The 19387-nt window shown below is 38.6% G+C and overlaps 1 long non-coding RNA gene across 1 annotated transcript; it reads left to right on the top strand.

Moving 5' to 3' along the window:
* The first annotated feature begins 345 nt into the window (after positions 1-345).
* On the top strand, positions 346-3958 carry LOC122215142. Its single transcript, XR_006200260.1, has 3 exons — positions 346-559; positions 2678-2769; positions 3630-3958. It is a non-coding gene; the product is annotated as an uncharacterized LOC122215142 (long non-coding RNA).
* Positions 3959-19387: the final 15429 nt, after the last annotated feature.

Raw genomic sequence — 19387 nt, 5'->3', positions numbered from 1 at the left:
GATAAGGACACACATTAGAGATAAATCTGAGAATCCAATAGAGCTCATAAGCATTTCAAAATGCTCTTCTCCATTTAATTTATGTTCCTCTAAATGATTGGGTACCCTATGTACCAAGCTGTTAAAGACATAGGAGAGGAGAGGAGAGGGGAGGGGAGGGGAGGGGAGGGGAGGGAAGGAGAGGGGAGGGGAGGGGAGGGGAGGGGAGAGGAAGGGATTGGAGGGAAAGGCAGGGGAGGAGAGAAGAGCAGAGGGGAGGGGAGGCGAGGTGCTGACTTTTGACTAAGAGGTATATAGTTTTTTCCTGGCCATGTTCCTATCAGAGTATATGGTATTTGCAAAAAATAACAACTAATTATGTGGTCTCTGTTATAAATTTCCTACCATTATTTCGGATGAATATCCCTTGTTATCTTCAAAAGGTTATACAGCATTTGAAATTCAAAAGGAAGGTGTTACCTGCTATCTTGCATAAATCTCTAACAATTGCAAATGGAATATATTATCGTCAGATCCGATTGCTTATATCCAATCTTGCCTCATCTCAGCATTTGTAAAGGTAAATGCATGGTAACTTGCTTCTTATTTTCTTGGAATTCAAAATTGTGCATATAAATGAGAGTATCCATGATTGTCTTTTTCCATTACTGCAGTTATACAAGTACATTACACTGAATGGTGAGAAGAGCTGAAAAACTTTATTAACTTTAACTGGAATATAATGGCATATTCTTTTAAAATATCAGTGAGGGAAAACAAATATCAACTTTATTCTCACTATTCAACATAAGGACTACAAATATGCATGGTATTTGTTTGAATGCTCCTAGATTCTGTAATGTCATTGTACTGATTGATCATGTTTAGATTTTATACTGAAATCTTTGTTTAAGGGCTTCTAAAGTACAAATCCATTGGGACTATGATTTTAATACTATTAAAAATATTAATTAGTAGAACGGAATTACCTAACTCAATTTAATAAACATTTATTATCTACTCTACTCATCATAACACTAGGTTCTTGGGGGACAGGAAGTCACACAGGGCACTATCCCTGTCAGATTCACAGCTGAGTTTGCAAGAGAATAAGTAACTTTAAGGATAAATATCCCTTGTCTTGCAGCAAATATAATCAGAAGGGGAGTTGGACAGTTTCAGTGTTAAGTTTGATTCATAATCAGAATCACCATGGCATATTTAAAACACTAGTGATTGCTAGCCCCTTCCCAGACTTAACCAACCCAGAATATCTTTCAGTAAAACCCAAGGATATGTACTTTTAAAATGTTCCCTAGATAATAATGATGATCAGTCAGTTTGGGAGCTACCAGGCCAGATGACCTGTAAGTTCTCTGAAAGCTTGGAAGTCTAAAATTAAATTTGGGAACCTAAAAATGGAGAAACAATGTAGGGGCAGAAAAGTGCATACATATTTCAGGCTTATCATGAATGAAACATGAAGCATTCTTCCCAACCCAATTCCAACCAACTCACTGATAATCTATGTTTCAGTAATATGCTTGTTACCCACAAGAGGGCTCCCTGGGGGAAAAAAGAAAAAAAAACAACAAAAAACACTTCTACCAAAATATTATAAAGTTTGGTCTATTTAGAACTACTTCAATGATGTACTTATTAATTGGAAAACATACTTGCAATGTATTTTGAACAATTTTTGAGCCCTATGTAAAGGGGCTTATGCTGAAGTACTAAGAAGAAGATTTATTTAATATATAACATTTTAAGCATAAAGCCAGGGATTATTATTAGAATAGAATATATGTTAACCTATAATAAATGCATCACCTTCATAGCCATCTTCATTTTCTTGTTTTCCTTATAGCATCAGTTTATATACAGCTCATCTATTTTCTTTACAGTTGTAGCCTAGCATATTTTAATGCTTAACCAGTGTATAGAAAGCACCTATATAGAGCGTTAAATTACTACATTGCCCTCAGTGACCTTGCTGAGGTACTAGAGTTGCCATTGAGAGCAGAGTTTAATCTTTTTCAGTGTCCACATCTGGCCACTGTCCCTGATTCCTGGGACATCTATCCATTGTTTAATCTATTGGAAATGCAAAGAGGCAGGTCATTTGAGGGTCTGGCTAGTCTGTCTCAGGGATCCTCCAAAGGCAGATCATTTATGATTCAAAGTCACAATAGTTTTCCCCCCACTCCTTCTTTTAATTGGCGGTTGTCAAATCACATTTTATTCAGTAAAAGTCCCTAGTCTGTGTTAGCCTCAGGACAACATTTAAGTGCATGTCACTGGAGACACTCAGTATCTGCAATCAGGGATTTCCTCAGAGCTGCCCCAATGAAGCATGCTCCTTATGCTTTATGGGCAGCAGTTGAAGGCCATATTCTGAGTGAAAGCGTCTGCACACATGAGTGCTATCTAGCAGTGAACCCTTGTAAGTACCTTCCCTATCCAGTCCTTCATCATAGATCTGGCTATACCTATTAGACATCCACATCACATTTTAATAGGTGGCCCTGAGCTTCCTATGTTCATTGGGTTGAAATGACATTGATATGGGTTGATGATTTGACTTTGTAATAACCTGAGTGGGGAAGAGCTACTTTACTGACCATTTCTGCCTACTCCCCAAATCATGGTTACCTGGCATTGACATATTCACTGTAGCTAATTCTGATATCATTTGCAGGAGCAAAGAAGATAATCCCCTGGCTTCTGAGAGCTCACATATCAGCCAACAAATTAAATATGAGAATTGTATTACCTGAATGGGGAAAGAAGGTAACTGAACTGTACAAACTCATTTAGAAGTGTATGGATTCTGTGTTGCAATATATATTGATTGGCTATTGTGGGACTTAAAACCTTAATCTGTTTTGCTAACATAACAGCATGCAAAGCTGTTGGGCATATAATTTACTGCCTATACATAACACAGTACAGGGTAATGGCACTACCTATCTAAATCTTACAATTCTTCATTGAGCACCTGTTCTGGGTCAGGTTTCAGGCAGGATGTACCAGGGGATTCACAGGTGAGTACGATCCCCTCAGGTACTCTAACTGCCCTTGAGGCACTCAGACTAGACTGGGGCAGAAAAGGTTTACATAGGGAGATCAATGTGGACAGAGCAACATCAACAGCACTAACTGTATTCAGAAGAGCAGTGCGGCCAGAGGAAAGTGAGGTTCCTTCAAGCTTCAGGGCTGAGACTTCTATGAAATGGGATAGGGTAAGGTTGGAAGTCAAGACGGGGAGAAACTATATCAGATAGGTAGAACATATGCTGGAGATCATTTTAAAGGTTACTAAGCAGCAGCCATATGAAATGTAACAACCACAACTAACACTGTGAATCACATTACCTGTGACTGTCCATTCCGCACAAAAATACACTCAGCATCCTCCCTGGTGTTCTCCTTAACCAGAGTCATCATCTGGTGTCAGGAAAGCACAGAGTTGTTTCTATCTCTAGAATGAGTCACAAGCTATGTGTGGTAAGCAGAATTTTAATATGATCTCCATGATCTTTGCCCCCTAGCATTAATCCTGTGAATATGTTCCATATATGGCAACAGTGAGATTATCCAGGTGGGAGTAATATAATGAGAGCACCTTAAAAATAGAGATGTTTTCTCAGACTGCAGGCAGAAGGAAAAATCAGGAGAGATTCTCAGGGTAAGAAGGAGTCATGGGCCTTCCTGGTTTGAAGACAGAGAAGACCACATGAGAAGGAATGCAGGTGGTCTTAAGGAGCTGAGAGGGGCCTCAGCTGACAGCCAAGAAGAATGGGTATCTCGGTTCTACAACCCCACAGAACTGAATTCTTCCAGCAGCCAGAATGAGCCCGAGACTGGATGCTTCAGAGCCTCCAGGTTAGAGGCCAGTCTAGAAGACACTGTCATTTTGGTCTTCTGGTACCTTAAAAGCAGAGAACTCAGGACTGCTTGGACTTCTGGCTTATGTAATTTGGAGATAGTGAATGATATTATTTAAAGTCACTGAGTTTGTGGTAATTTGTTGTACAGACACAGAAAACTACTATATTCTGTATGGGCATGTTTACAATATGACTAAATTTCCTATTACATATGTTTACTTGTCAGTTCCTTTTTATGTACATTGTGAAATGGCAGTGACATCTAAAGAAGAATAATGTGGCCTTGTAGACATCTGTATAGACAGATGATATGCCTGCCTCTCCATTGTCAAAGCACTTTGGCTGCTTCTGGGAGCTTGAGGTTGTCCTGCCTGTGGAGAATATTAACATACATAAGTCAGTAACTGTAAGAACTCTAGAAGACCATGGCCAAAATGTCCTGACCTTAGATTCAGGTCTGTATCTTAAATTTACTCCAAAATCACTCAATGAAATGCACTTGTAAAGTTCTTAGTTTTTATATATTTGATAATTTCATATGACTCCAGTACATTTGTGCCTCGTCTTCCAGAAAAATTGGTAATCTTATAGTTTATGTTTATTCAACTTATTTTTATTCTGTAGAATACTTGAAGTGGTTTTGAGAGCCCGTGAGGACAGTTCCGTAAGTTTAATGCTTCCATAATAGACATTCCAGATGGCCTAACCATTTAGGACAGGAAATGCGAATGCCTGCCACAAGAATTTTTGGAAGTCCTGCCATTTTCTGAGGATATGGCTGGGATGTGGGCCAGACCCCCGAAGGCTCAGACTTCTGCTAATACCTCTTTTTCCTTGCTGGGCTGCCAGAACTAGAGGAAACACTTTTTTATTTTTCCCATTAGAGTTAAGTTATCCCATCAGCCTGAAACTTTTTATAGTCATGGGAGTCTAGGTCAGCTGCCCTTTTACTGGGGCTGGGGCTGGGGCTGGGGCTGGCTGATATGTCTTCAGAATCTTTTCTCTTTTCAGTTCTTGCAAGCTGTAACTTCTCCTCCCTTATGAAACTACTTCTGCCAGAGGAATGAACAAGCACCACTTTTCACTTTTGACCTGGTACTTTCTGTGCCTTTGAATCCATTCCATGCAGAGAAAATGGCCTTTGCCATTACCAACTTTTCCTGCTCATCAACTAACTGGTATGATATAAGGGTCCACCTTCAGTGGACCTCCACCTTCAGTCTGGCTCTCATTTGACTTGGCCAGGACAGTACCATCAGACATTTAGACTTCCTTATTAGATAAACTCATGACTCCCCAGCCCCCTCCCTACAGCGTTCTACTGAATGATTCTGGCCCATTGGGCCTTCCCTGTACCTGAAGCTCTACCCATTTGTGAAAAGTGATTTTTGACATTGGTAGGAGTTGTGGATTTAAAAGGTCTTGTTTCACTCTTTCATGAAGCAGAAAGAGAAAAAGGACTATTTGACAGAGCAACCTTCACAGTCAGCAATGCCTTGCAAACAACACCTCAACCAAGAGACAGGGATGAGAATAGGAGGGAAAGGAGGAGAACTGGGAGCTGCTGAGCTCCAACACGTGACTGTCATATACCTTCTCTGCTTTTGCTATTCCCTCCTTTCCTATTTTACAGGCTGTGAAACTGAGGTTCAGATTTTTTTTTCTGAGCCCTGAGTGTCTCCCATATCAGGTTAGACTATAAATGCCTGTGAAAGGGAGGTCTCAGTTTCTACTACCAGTCATCTGACGAGTTATAAATGCTTGCTTTTAATCAACATCCACTCCCATTTTCCCCATCCCCCAAGAAGTCCCTGGGGTTGTTATGCAATGTAAAAACAGCACAACTTAAGTGCTTAGGCATCTGTTGGTATCCATGCAGTTAATTGAATATAATTTAGTATCCCCAGCAGCTGGATTTAAAGGTGGATTCATTTTTGGTTAAGCTATTTGCTAGAAGAATACTTCCAGAATACTATTTGTATATTTTTGTCTTTGGGTATTTTCTTAGCCTTTTTATTCTTTTTAAAAAAATTTTTTTAGTTTTTTTTTTTTTTTGAGAGGTAGAGAGAGACAGAGTGCATGTGGGGGAGGGGCAGAGAGAGAGGGAGACACAGAATCCGAAGCAGGCTCCAGGCTCTGAGCCCTCAGCACAGAGCCCAACGTGGGGCCCGAACTCACGAACCACGAGATCATGACCTGGGCCGAAGTCAGAAGCTCAACCTACTGAACCACCCAGGCACCCCTTAGCCTTTTTATTCTTAAGTCAGATTGCAGCCATTGTTAATTTCTTTATAAACCTTACTTCTGCTACCTTAATGAATAATTCTATGCAAAAGTTATAGGACTCTAACATTAGTGATTAACAGGGAAATAAATAATAAAGAGGCAAAAGGCATCATTATTTTGTACCATAAACCTGTTTCCCTTTTCCTACCCGCCCCCCCACCCCCCCGGGAATGCGCAAAGATACAGCTGAGATAGAAACATGGTTTTGATTTTGGAAAATTTATTTAGCCTGTCTGAGCCTCAGTCTTCTCATCTACAATTTGGGACTGATGCTACTGCCCTTAGAGAACTGCTGTGAGGATTAAATCACATAAGGAAAATGTAGAACCTTCAAGAGCTCTTTCTACATACACATCATTTAATTTCAGCACCTGTCACTTTAGTTTCCACCCATGACCAATGAACAAATAACAATCTTTGCTCAGCATCACCAGTGAGCTAGATGCTTGGAGAAAAGGGAGAATATATGAACCAGAATTTTTAGAGACAAGATAAATAACAATCGCTGGGTCAATTTCTGCCCCAACTTTCCCAGTATCCCAGTGAAATATCCAGTTCTCCCTCTCATTTCTAATGGGCTGTATTTTCTTGTGCAAACAGCAGTTCCTACTGGTGTGAGGAGAGGGCCAACCTGAGGGCAACTTCATTTTGCCCTGTGAAACCTGCCTTTACCATGCTCTCATGAATTCTGTGGTCAGTTCAGCACGTAATGGACACCTAACATGAAGCCCACGGTGCACTCCAGTAGGTCATTCATTATAATATTCCTTTTAGAGTATGATGGTTTCTCTTCTTTCTTATTACTTATGGAAAAGAGAAAAATTCTTGGACAGTTCCAAGAGAAAACATTTGTTACTACAATATTTAATCATTTGATTTCCCAGCTAACGGTGAGATTTCTAAAAACTTTCTTCAGGAACTTTCTCACAAAGCAGACAGCTCCTCCATAAGAGATTCTCAACACTTAGGTTTCAGGTGGCTTACCAAAGTATGAAGAGTTCTCTACAATGACAACAAATCAGATGTACAGAATCCAGGGTCCACATGTGAGTAGATTTGAAGCAGTTAAATAATAAAGTTCCAGTAAGTCACCAATAAGAAAAGGTTGCTTTCTATCTTCTTGCTCATCATTTTCATTTTCCTTTTCTTCTTTTATTACTTTTTGCAAGACTGCTTTAGTCATGAGAGTGTTTACTAGTGCAATACCCATGGGTAATAACCATTAAGACAATCAAAATAATGGAGAAGATACTTTAAGACAACAGTCCGTTCAAATGTGCTTTCTCGCCTCTTAAAAACAAGAAGGTTAATAATACACACAACCCCCTGAATCACTCCCATGAAAATCATTCAAGAATATTCAGATGTGAGTTTGGGATAGGAAAGAAGATATTGATGGAGTCTGTTTTTATTGCATCTCCAGCTAATGCTAATAAAAAATAGAATAGAAATAATAACTATTATTTTGCATTTTTACCATGTGCTAGGAATTACTCTGAATGATTTATATTTACTTATGAATATAATATTAATATTTCTAAAATTCTCACTCATCTATGACTATCTTATTTTACGGGTGAGGAAACTGAGGCCTAACAAGGTTAAGTAACCTGCCTAAGATTATACAATGGAAGGCTGAAGAGCCATGTTAGATAACTGTCCCTGGGCAAGGTAACTGCAGTTTAAACATAATTCTTTGGTTACATACAAATAAGAAAAATGAGTATCATGCGTGCTAGTATATGAACCAAAAACGTAGGCAAGGGCATGAGCTGTCTACCATAGACCTGTAACAACCCATGTGTAATGCAGAGTTAACTCAGTATATAAAGCATAACCAGATCAAGGTCACCAGAAGAAGATTGGATGCAGCCAGAAAAACTCTCCTGCCATTATTGGGGCCCTAAATCTGTTTCTCCTATCTGAGACAAATTTTACATTTGAATTCCTATTATACACTGTGAACTTCTTAAGAGAAGGAGCCATTGGCATCCTTCATGGGTTCTCTGTCAATAAATTAGGAGCTCTTTTAGGTCAAAGGTTATGCCTTAGTCATCTCTTGCGATCCCTTTCCTTTGAGTCCAGGACTAGAGACGTGCATGAATGACACATATTAGGTGGTCAGCAGATGGTAGATGAAATGTTTACTGTCATAGGTTTGAGAACTTAAAAGGTACTTTGCAAACCTTTTAAGTTTTGATAAATCAGGAAGCATGAGAGTTCCATGGGGAAATAGCAGTGGCTGTCCTTCACCAAGCTCCTTTATTGCTTACCCTGACTCACACTCTTGATTATGGTGAGCTTTGTGGCTATAAAAATGGGCACAGTATATAAATATTTAAAGAAAACAGAGAGAAAAATAAGTTGAAAGGTGATTAATGGAGTTAATTATCTAATTATATAATAATGGAGCATTATGTCAGAAGTACTTCATTAAAAAAAGAACAATTACCTATAATTAAATTTTAAATTTGATTGAAGAATGTTGAATTCATTATTACATTGAGGAGCTCCCAGAATCACTTCTTTCTCCTATCACTTCTGTTTCTTTGATGGTGAGGCTTCATTTCATTTGTAAACATTTATTTTCATTTTAACAAAAATTCAATTGTAAAAATATTCAACCAAAGACAGGATCAGCTACAGAGAAGTTACACTGTTAGAGGATAAAAGATTTCTTTGTTGTTAAAAGAGGCAGTGCTGGGGCTAGTAGCTGGCTATCTCACTAACGACAGAGGGAATGTATGGGAAGAAATGCCAACTACTGCCCACTTGAGAAGGTAGAGATACTCCAGTAACTAACGAGACACCAGAAAGGCATGAGAAAATGCAGTTCTTATCCTTCAGTAAGTATTTTTTTATGTTAATTCTCCAAACATTGGTGAGATACATTATGTATTTGACCTTTCTGGATCCTTTCCCACTTTTCAGGTTTCCCTTGAAATTGCTTACTTGTAGCCTATTGAAAATTGGTAAATAATAAATAATTATTGCATGCCCAGTTGCAGTAGTGTGGGCACCCATCACCACCAAGGACAAAAGCATAAAAATTGGAGGAGCTTTACTCCTAGTTGTTCTCTAAGTGTCTTGGCCAATGTGCAACTTCTTTTGTTCTGAGGCTTGAGTGAAGTCTCACAGCAATGAGGTAGCCGTACCTTCTTTTCCACTTCACAGGGTTGTTCTGGCTGTCATATGAGTGATGTGTAATCTTAGAATCCATAAAGTATTGTCCATGCATAAGTTATCTGATCAACAAGACCTAACCCTTGTCCTGAACACCAGGATACCAGATAGCTTGATATGGATCCTTCTCAAATGCTTAAAGTGTGAAACACATGTTACATTTTTATAATTCCAATTGCCATCAAGAATTATCAATGACTTAGAGAGAACATTGATTTTTCTGGTGGTGTTTACATGCATGCTTTCTTCAGCCATTAGTGGTCCTCATAGAATTGAAAGCTTTTTGAACCGTGTCAATGAGATTATTGATTCTTGGAAGGGCCCTAATCTAGGAAAACTTTTTAAATGTTTGCTATTGGCTTTTATTAACATATAATGTAGCAACATGATTGAAAAATTCAAGTATTGTGTGATTGCCTGGAAATCTCAAAGTAAAAATCAATGTAGCTAATCTGTTTAATAAGTCATGAAACACACACACACACACATACAAAGTTGAGGGAAGTCGGTTAAGATTCATTATCAAGAAGGTAATTTTGTGGGAGCATACTTTGGTATGCCAGCTAGCTTTCCAGCCAATTCTCTGCCCTTACATGCCCAGTTATCTTAGCAGAATCTAAAATGCCAACCTCTCTTTGGCTTTTGTAGGGTGTCCTCATCCCCATTTCTGGCCATTCTTTCCCTGCCCTGTCACGTATAATTTTCCAGTCCCTCTATCTATTTCCTCATTATATAGCCTCTTCTAAAAAACCTAGCAGATTGGAAAACTGTATCAGTCAGCTCTTTATACTTCTGTATGAAGTATGCATCTTATCATCAGGAAACAAATAGGAGCTGTGATATCTTCATGAACACAAGCTTAGCAGTGGCTTATAATGTCCAAGGAACCAGGCATGGAAAAGTCACATATAATAATTTTAAAAACCATGATAACTAACACTTAAAGGTCCAGAGTGATAGTGAATCAGACATGAGGTACTACAGGGCACAGCTTACTTATCACAAGATCAGCAACCAAAAGAACGACCCACAAGTATCTCACTCCCTCTAGCACACACATTTAATTAACAGAAACTTGTTAACCCCCTTTTTTTAATATCCAGAGACAGTAAAGACAATATATCTTTAAATAGTTTACATATATATATATATGCATATATGCATATATATATATATATATATATATGTATATATGTTGATATATATATATGTTGATATAGGCAAAATAAATTAAAATGTAGCACACACAATAATCTAGTCACAGTGAGGAAAATCTCCCAAGTAATAATTTTGGAATTCCTACTAAGTTATCAGAAGAAGGAGAAAAATCCAATTCCATTTCTCTTTATAAATCCATTTATCTCTGGCCCTATGGAAAACAATGAAATATACTATTAAGGCGGATAAATCTGGGTGTCCCTTGGTGATAATAGAGCCACAAGGGGAAATAGAACAGGACAAGAGAATGGGATCACTTTTTTATCCAAATTTCAATATGGGTGGCTAAAGGGTACCTAGTGGTTTTAATGCTCTGATTTTCAGAAAAGCCTATTGAGGCAATCTTTAAAGTCTTAGGGGGTTAATCTGAGCTTTGGGCATCTCATTAACAAGATAACAGGGTATTCACCAAGCAATGTCTCTTTCCATCAGACAGTGTCTTTGGAAGTGTTACCTAATACACACACACACACACACACACACACACACACACACACACAGCATATATACATTTGGCAATACTTGCAATCTGGACAAGAGGGGATTAAAGACAACAGTCCGTAGGGTACAAAGGAGTTGGCCAGCTTTGCATAGTGCTTTCCAATGCAAATACAATGCTGCCCATGTAGAAGAATATCTTCCCTCTATTCTTATTGTGAATAGATGGATAGAGATGATAGATAGGTAGGTAGGTAGGTAGGTAGGTAGATAATAGAGAGTATATACTATATATTGATACAGATATCAACATAATATATAATATTCTCAACATGAAGAGGTAGAAGAAGCATGAGTTAAACAGATTTGAAAACTAGTTTTGTGCATGGGCACATATTAAATTCTCCTCTACAAAGTATCCTACCCCACCACCCTCACTACAGAACACAGAAAGCTATGAAGCTACCTGTGTCCTACCCTTATTGCCATCTTTGTACACTATGTATCAGCTACAGAGACGCTAAAGGAAAGAGTCAGCAGTCCTGGTGGTTAGAGAGAACGCTTGGTTGGGCATGAGAGGCATAGCCTTGTGGAGATATACACTAGAAAGGGCAACTGCTTGCTAAGATGATATGAGACCATTGTGAATAATGAGCTCCCTGAAAAGCACTCCACCACTGCACCCCAGACCTTTCATTCTCTTCTCTCCCAAATACCTGAAATCCAGTCATTCGTATACCTCTCCTTTGGTGCATGGTATAATGGGAGAGACATAAAGGCATATTCCTGACAAGCTGCCAATGGTTACTCCATGAGAAACTCCTCCCATTGTAGAAGCAGCAAATCCAGTGAGAATCAGAGCTGTGACCTACAGGGTTCTTTATTTTCCACAAAACCATTAACTGGGATTAATTTTGTAATAACAATTATAATATATATTGTGATGTGGTTCACACAGTATTCTTTGCCTCTCCTTTATCACATTTAATCTTCACCACATTTTTATATTACAGGTGTGGTTTTACTCAACTCATTTTGCAGAGAAAGCATCCAAAACCCAGAATACAAGAACCTTGCTTTAAATCGCCCAGTTTATTGATGGCATAACCAAAAATAGGACTCAAATATTTTAATCTAATTTTATTTTCAGTAATCCTAGAAATGTTAATCAGGAGACCTACATTCTAGTCCTGTAAGGATTCCAGATCACTGCTTGGCTTTGGACCAGCTACTTACCCATTCCTTGATTCTTCCCATATTTAGCAAGAATAAGATGATACAGATAAGCACTAAGTTGTTTTTTCCCCCAAATTTTCATTTTGGATCATCTAGACTGCCAAGAAACTGAAAGCTAACCCATTCACATTCTGATTTCTCTGAAGGCAATGGGTACTCTCTAACGGAAATCAAAGACCTAAATTAAGGACGTGATTGTTCCTTTGGGAAGATGTCAGACACTACTAGCTGGTCAAGGATTAATTGGTGACTATAATATTTTAAATAAGGTATGCAAATTTGGATATAATATAATTTACTTTGGGTAAGCAATAAATAATGTAAAGACTTCATTTATTAACTACTATTTACAAGAAACTCAGCTATACATTTGGAATCAGATATTAATATAAGATGCCCACAGTAAGTGAAACCAGCCAATTAAAATTAAAGTAATAAAATTGTGGTACAGGTATATATAAATGAGATATCTATGTAGGGATTTTCCAGAAATTTTACAAAAGAGTTAATGTTTGAATTATATATAAAATTATCAGAAATAATTTCCAATTAGACTTACTTATGGAACTAGGGACATCTAGTCAGGGGAAACAGCATTTGCAAATGCAAAGAAAATATGTATGACTGTACCTTAGAACACAGATTCAGAAAACCTCAAATGATGATGATAGAAAAGTATGTCAGGACTTGGTTGTTAGACACTTTTTTTCTATGCCAGAGGGTTTAGGATTTATCCTAAAGGCCACAGAGAGCTAGAGGGTGTAAAAGAACACATCATCTGGTGGCACCTGGGTGGCTCCATTGGTTAAGCATTAGACTTTGGCTCAGGTCATGATCTTCAGTCTGTGGGTTTAAGCCCCACGTTGGGCTCTGTGCTGACAGCTCGAGCCTGGAGCCTGCTTCACATTCTGTCTCCCTCTCTCTCTTTCCCTCCCCCCTCATGCTCTGTCTCTCTCTCAAAAATAAATAAACATTAAAAAATTAAAGAAAAATAAAAGAATACATCATCTGAATTTAAAAATAAATAAACTGTCCATAGAGTTCATTTTTAATCAATATCTGTGAAGTTTCCAAAATCTTGGTTATGTTATTTTCTCAAAACAGACATACATCATTTATTTAATAGGCACTTCCAGTTGTGTCAACCATCTAGGTATGGATAACCTTAGAATACAGGGATTCATATATATGATCTTAACCCCAACTTCTCGGTTGCTCTAAACAGCTCTTTTGTCAATAAGAAAACAGGCAAATGTGACCAGCAAGAGGGAAAAAGAATCACTAACACACTTAAGAAAGAATTTGAGGAAATGAACACTAAGGAAAACCATGATATGAATGTATTTAAGGGACTTCAGAAGTAGAGATGACCAAAGACTGATTTTTACTGACCAGCTATTCATTTGTACTACTCCTTCAAGAACAGACAAAAAGTACAACAGAAACAAAGTAGAAATGGTTTGATAGCATAGTGCTTTTTACCCAAGCTTTTAAAGCTCTTAAAAATCTTTTTAAGAAGACTGAAGACTTCAAACAAAGACCGTGCAACCTCCAGAACGGCTGATTCTAGTGGAAGACTACAGAGTTGTCATTCTCCAGGGAAGGGAACTCAATGCCTCTTAGGCAGACACCTTCAAACAGCTGCCCTATGAGCAGCTCTGGGGCTTTCTTCAGGCTCAGGCCATCAGGCCTCTGCGGAATGATCTACCCACTCCTTCTGGGTTCCCAGACAGACAAGTAAATGAGTCATAACTTAAAAAAAGGCTGCTGATAATTCAGCTTGAGGTCACAACTGTGTGTAAAGAATAGAGGGGGGAAAATCATCATTCTGTTCCTTTCTTACATCTTTCCTGTGGACTAGCAATATAAACAAAAATATCCAATTGTCCTAGAAGGTCTTGTTTTTGGAAGGTACCTAGATACCAGGAAAGCCGTGAATGCCACAGAGACCTGAAGCAGACAAGACCAGGAAGTAGGGGAGGTGCAGGTCAGCTGGGAATTATGCATATTTCAGCATTACCACACGTTCCCTATCCTATGGGAGAAAACATTTAAAAAAAATGATTTTATTGACTTGGTGTTCCCTCTCTGGCTTCAACCTAATCTCTTGCAGCTCCTTTTCATGCTGATTTATTAAATCCGCTTTCTACTTTCTGTCCAGTTTCCTCCCTTCCATTTACTACTCAATGTACTTTGCCAGAAGTGTTCTTGTCAGGTTACCATGATACCCATATTGCTAAAGCCAATGACCTTTGGATATTTATCTTGCTAGACCTTTTTGTATCACTAGGTATTATATCTCCCTCCCTTTGTTTCATCATCATCATCATCATCATCATCATCATCATAGAATAATAGCTAATATTATTGAGTGTTAAATATTTGCCAGCACTGTGCTAAAAAAAGCATTAACACTCCACTTTAAAGACCTCAGGAAATCAGAGACTAACTCATCAGGCAATCAAAGATTCAGGCATGCCACCCCACACCTGTGACCAGAGATTATTTAGTGATTGCTTGCCTTCCTTTATCATTCTCCTTCTCTCCACAATAATCTTTGCTCTGAACTTTGTGTGGCCACATGGAGAACAGGTGAAGCTGAGGCCATAAGGCCACTGCTATACACCCAACTTTGGTTCCATTCTAGGGAGCAAGTGCCGTATAGATAGTTTAGGAATGAGTCAACAAGGCCCAACAAAACCAGAAATGGAGCATGTTTGATGATGTTGATGGGCTACTGATAGAAGAGAAGGTAATGACTGATGCTGTATAAATGCCAAATGACCATGTTTTTGGGTTTAGCACAGATGTACAGCAGTCTTGAACCTCTGAGGCCACACTATAACCACATGGAGGTCCCCACAAGCTCTGGGGCCTCCCTGAGTCATTAAAGTTGGTTTCTTTATAGTTTTCATTAGATGGATAATAAATTAATAATGTGTTTGTTATATGGAGATCCAATCTTTTTCATGTTTTCTCTCTCTTGGCCTCTGATGGTTATTTGCTGGGAATACCTTCAAATCCAACAGAAATAAAATTCCATCAGCTTTATTCCTATTTAAGGACATTACTTATCCAGAATTGTTTTATATACCCTCTCCATATTCATGTATTAATGTGACCACATTAGTTTTTCCTCTAAATTCTGTCTTTTGTTTTTTTTATAGCAGGAAAATAATGAATTTAGGGAAAGTCACTTTGCATAAATGCCAGAAGTCTTTTCCCTAGGCCTGGAGATAAGAATTTTTCAAGGTTTCCATCTGGAGTCAGCATTTCTCCTTGTTACACATGCGGCTGCAAACAACTGAACCTCAAAATGGTCGACATAGATAGTAATAAGAGCTTCCTTTGTTTCTCTCTCCTGTGTTATGCCCTTTGTGTATGAACTTTGAGGGCCTTATCCCATTGACTCTTCATAACAGCTCTTCCAGGTCAGTATTATCAGCACTATTTTATAGCTAAAGAAACTGAGCTCAGAGAAATTAAAAGAAAATGTCTAAGATCACATGATTGATGAGAGGTAGAATCAGTATTTGCATTCATGTCTGTCTTACTCCAAAGGTCTTGTTCTTTCTCATGTGATGCCATCTCTGCCTTAACGCTTCATAGCTGGTGTCTGAGTTTAGGAGAGCATGGTTTCAGCTTAGGTGGAGGGAAGAGTGAGTTAGACACATACAAAAAAGTAATTAACTGGGCAGAACTGCATATGCTGTTCTGCATGGTAAAAGACAATCAGATGAGCAGTAGTTCAGAGAAACAAGAGAGCTTTGAGAACTGCAGTAGCCAGAAGTAAAGGTTCAACAAAACCTGTTGAATATGGCTATTGCCTTTGTGACCAGACTATAATTATTAAGTGAATTAAAGACTGAATGATACTCTTCATAATCAGTGAATATTTACCATACCCATGAGCTTTGTCAGAAAGATTGTAGGCTTACTTTCAAATCTGAATGAAAAACATGTCTACAGTGTTAGAAATAAATAATAGCCCTGGGATTTTTTTTTCGCTAGTTCTTAAACTTGGCCGCTTTTTGGAATTACCTATCATGTTTCAAACAGTGTTCCAAGGCCACAATGTATACCAATATACCAATTATTTGATAATCTCTAGGGATGGGACCCAAGCATCAATAATTTTTAAAGCACCCTAGCTGAATGCACTGTGAAGCCAAATTTGAGATGCAGTTATATTTTGTCATCCAGTGCAGTATGATACCCAGTGCCCTCGGGTAAGTGCTGTAACCTGAAAGTTGTCGTGACACAGCACTTTGCTTTTATGAATGACTGAACACAGGTACCTGTTTTTGCTAATGAAAGAATTTCAAAGATGCTTTTCACTTTTACAAAAAAAAAAAAAAAAAGGCTAAAAGCGAAAATAAGGTTCAGCATTTGTCTTGTGGCAAGCTGTCACAGAGGCAGCTCGTAGCGTGGGCAATGAGAGTGGCACTGCCGGGCTCCTTCCTCTGGAACCACACTCAGTCACTATCTCAGCTTCACACTGCCAAGGCCTTGAACCGTGTCCGTGAGCATGTGTGTTTTATCTTAATTCCTTTTGTGACTCTGTTAGCAAGATGTGTCCTAAGATATCAGAAAAGCCTAAGAAAGGTTATTTTTTGGGCTTGGGAACACTCAAAAAATTTTCCATATAAACTATTTTCCATATAAACTATTTTCCATATAAACTATTAGCAGAGAACTAATTGCTTCTCTGCTTCTTGCCATTATGGCTTGTGAAAGATTTCACAGGAAAGTTCTACTTTCAGATAGCAGGGGACACTTGTATAGGATAAAGATTTATTTAGGGACTTTAGAGGCCTGGAAACTAAAGAATTTGGACGAAGTTGACTTTTCTCAAAATATAATTTGTGACGTATTTCTGTGACATATGAGTCACAATTAGTGACTAATTAGATATATTAGTAAGAATAAAATGTGAGACACACAGGGTCCATTGTCAAATACATTTGGAAAATGCTGGGTTAACCACACAGGTGTTTTTTGGTATTGTTATTTTTTGTTATAGCTTTAAACTCAGGCCTCTTCAGAGCCCTTAAAATTCTAGCATGCACTATAACCATCAAGAAAAAGGATCTAGTATGTAGTGCTCTCTAAATGTATTTCTCTATATACTTATATTTGGTATAACTAATGTTTCATGGAGCTCATTCTGGGAATGACGACAAAGCGTTGATAAAACCAACCACAGCTTATGGGTTTCTTTAAATATAATATGTTGTTTTATTTGATCCATACAACGACACTATGATTAGGTATCAGCACCTGCATTTCATGGATGAGGAAACTGATGTTCTAGTGGTTACATTGTTTGCTTAAGTTCACACAATAATTAGCAAACCTAGAATCCAAATGAGGTCTTATGATCATTGGTACAATACCATTTCTTTGTATGAACAGCTTCTACAGATGGTCTCAATGAAGCCCCATGACACTCCAGGTCCAGCTAACTGGCAAGTCCCATCCCCTAGCAATACTGATCACAGCCAAGGACTTTGTAATCATTTTTTAAAATCAATTTTATTTATTTATTTATTTATTTATTTATTTATTTATTTAGAACACATGTGCAAAGGAGGGGCAGAGAGAGAGAGAGAGAGAGAGAGAGAGAGAGAGAGAGAGAATATCCCTAGCAGGCTCTGCAATACCAGCACAGAGCCCAATGCGGGACCTGACCTCACAAACTGCAAGATCATGACCTGAGCCAAAATCAAGAGTTGGACATTTGACCAACTGAGCCACCCAGCTGCCTCAGGACTTTGTAATCTCTTAAGCAGTTCAATGTTGAAGTTAATATTTTTTTTTGTTAAAAAACTCTCTGGTTTCTATTTAACTGACTAAATCCACTTTGTGTGTATTGCAGACTAACTGCCCACAGTTACCTTCAGCCTCCCTCTTGCTTCCCTGACAAACCCACTGTCCACACCCCTGCCTCACACTGCTCGCATCCCCTCTTCTGCCTCTCAGAGCTCTGAAGTCTTAGGTAATGTCTTCAAACAAGCAAGCATTGCTGACACTGACTCATTTTTTTTTCCCTTCTAATGACTGAATGACTATGCAGGGTACTGCAGGAATATGCATGAAAGCTTAATTATATTTCCTGCCTTTCTGAGTGAATGTGGGATAGAGAGGTGGCTCTGCCTATGGTGTAAAACAGCACAGAGATCAGATCGGTTCCTCTGCATTTGCACATGGCTGATAATCAGTCCTCCCCATAAACAGGCAGACAGATGAAGCCAGTTATCTGAAAAGGTGTCAGCATCCTGTTAGCATCTGCATCTGTCTTGACTTTACACTCTCATAGCAAACTCAGCAGCAGGCTGAACAACCCAGGTCTTCTCCTGATCGGGACAAGAAAATGATGCCACCTGGAAGTCATCAATACACACACACACACACACACACACACACACACACACACTTTTTTAATCATAAGAGAATAAGCACTACCGTGAGAGGCTTTGTCATATTACCAGAACTTATGTTAAATGCCCAAACATTAAGCACAGTCAACATTTTCCAACTGAATTCTCTCAACATATATCAAATGCTTTCCTGTGCAACATTCATCTATTGCCCACTAACTATGTTCCAGGCACTGCTACAATTATTGGGGACAAAAATAAAGACAGGAGGTTGGATATTATGTGAAGGCAGAAGAGAATTTATTTCAGATGAAGCACAGATTTCAATCACTGTGTCATCTTCGCCTCCATTCTAACTGTTTGGGAGGACTTTGTATGACATCTCCAGCTCTCAGCTGTGGTCTATCATAGGGGAAGCTGTTGGATGTGACCCTGAGAAAAAGAGGTGTTTTTCTAAGTATACGGCCCCACAAACATTCCCCAGGGACCCACCACATGCATATAGCACACTTTGGTCACTGGCCATACTATGTTAAATAAAGCAAAATGCCTCCCTTCTAGAAGAGACACAGGCTAATCAAATCCTGGATAGAGGCGTATAAAAAGGGCAGGGGAACATCAGGATGATACCTACGTTCACATAGTCATATGTTTACGTAATTTCCAGGTATTCTGCAGGGGCACAGTGGTACATTGCAACTGAAATCAAATTAAGAGGGGTCCAGAGAACCCTCTGATATGCTCCTATTTAAATTAGTGCAATTTCTTCTATCAGAG

Source organism: Panthera leo, chromosome A3, assembly GCF_018350215.1.
Source record: "Panthera leo isolate Ple1 chromosome A3, P.leo_Ple1_pat1.1, whole genome shotgun sequence".
Taxonomy (NCBI): domain Eukaryota; kingdom Metazoa; phylum Chordata; class Mammalia; order Carnivora; family Felidae; genus Panthera; species Panthera leo.
The sequence above is the reverse complement of the archived record's forward strand: the minus strand, read 5'-3'. Positions and strand labels throughout refer to the sequence as shown.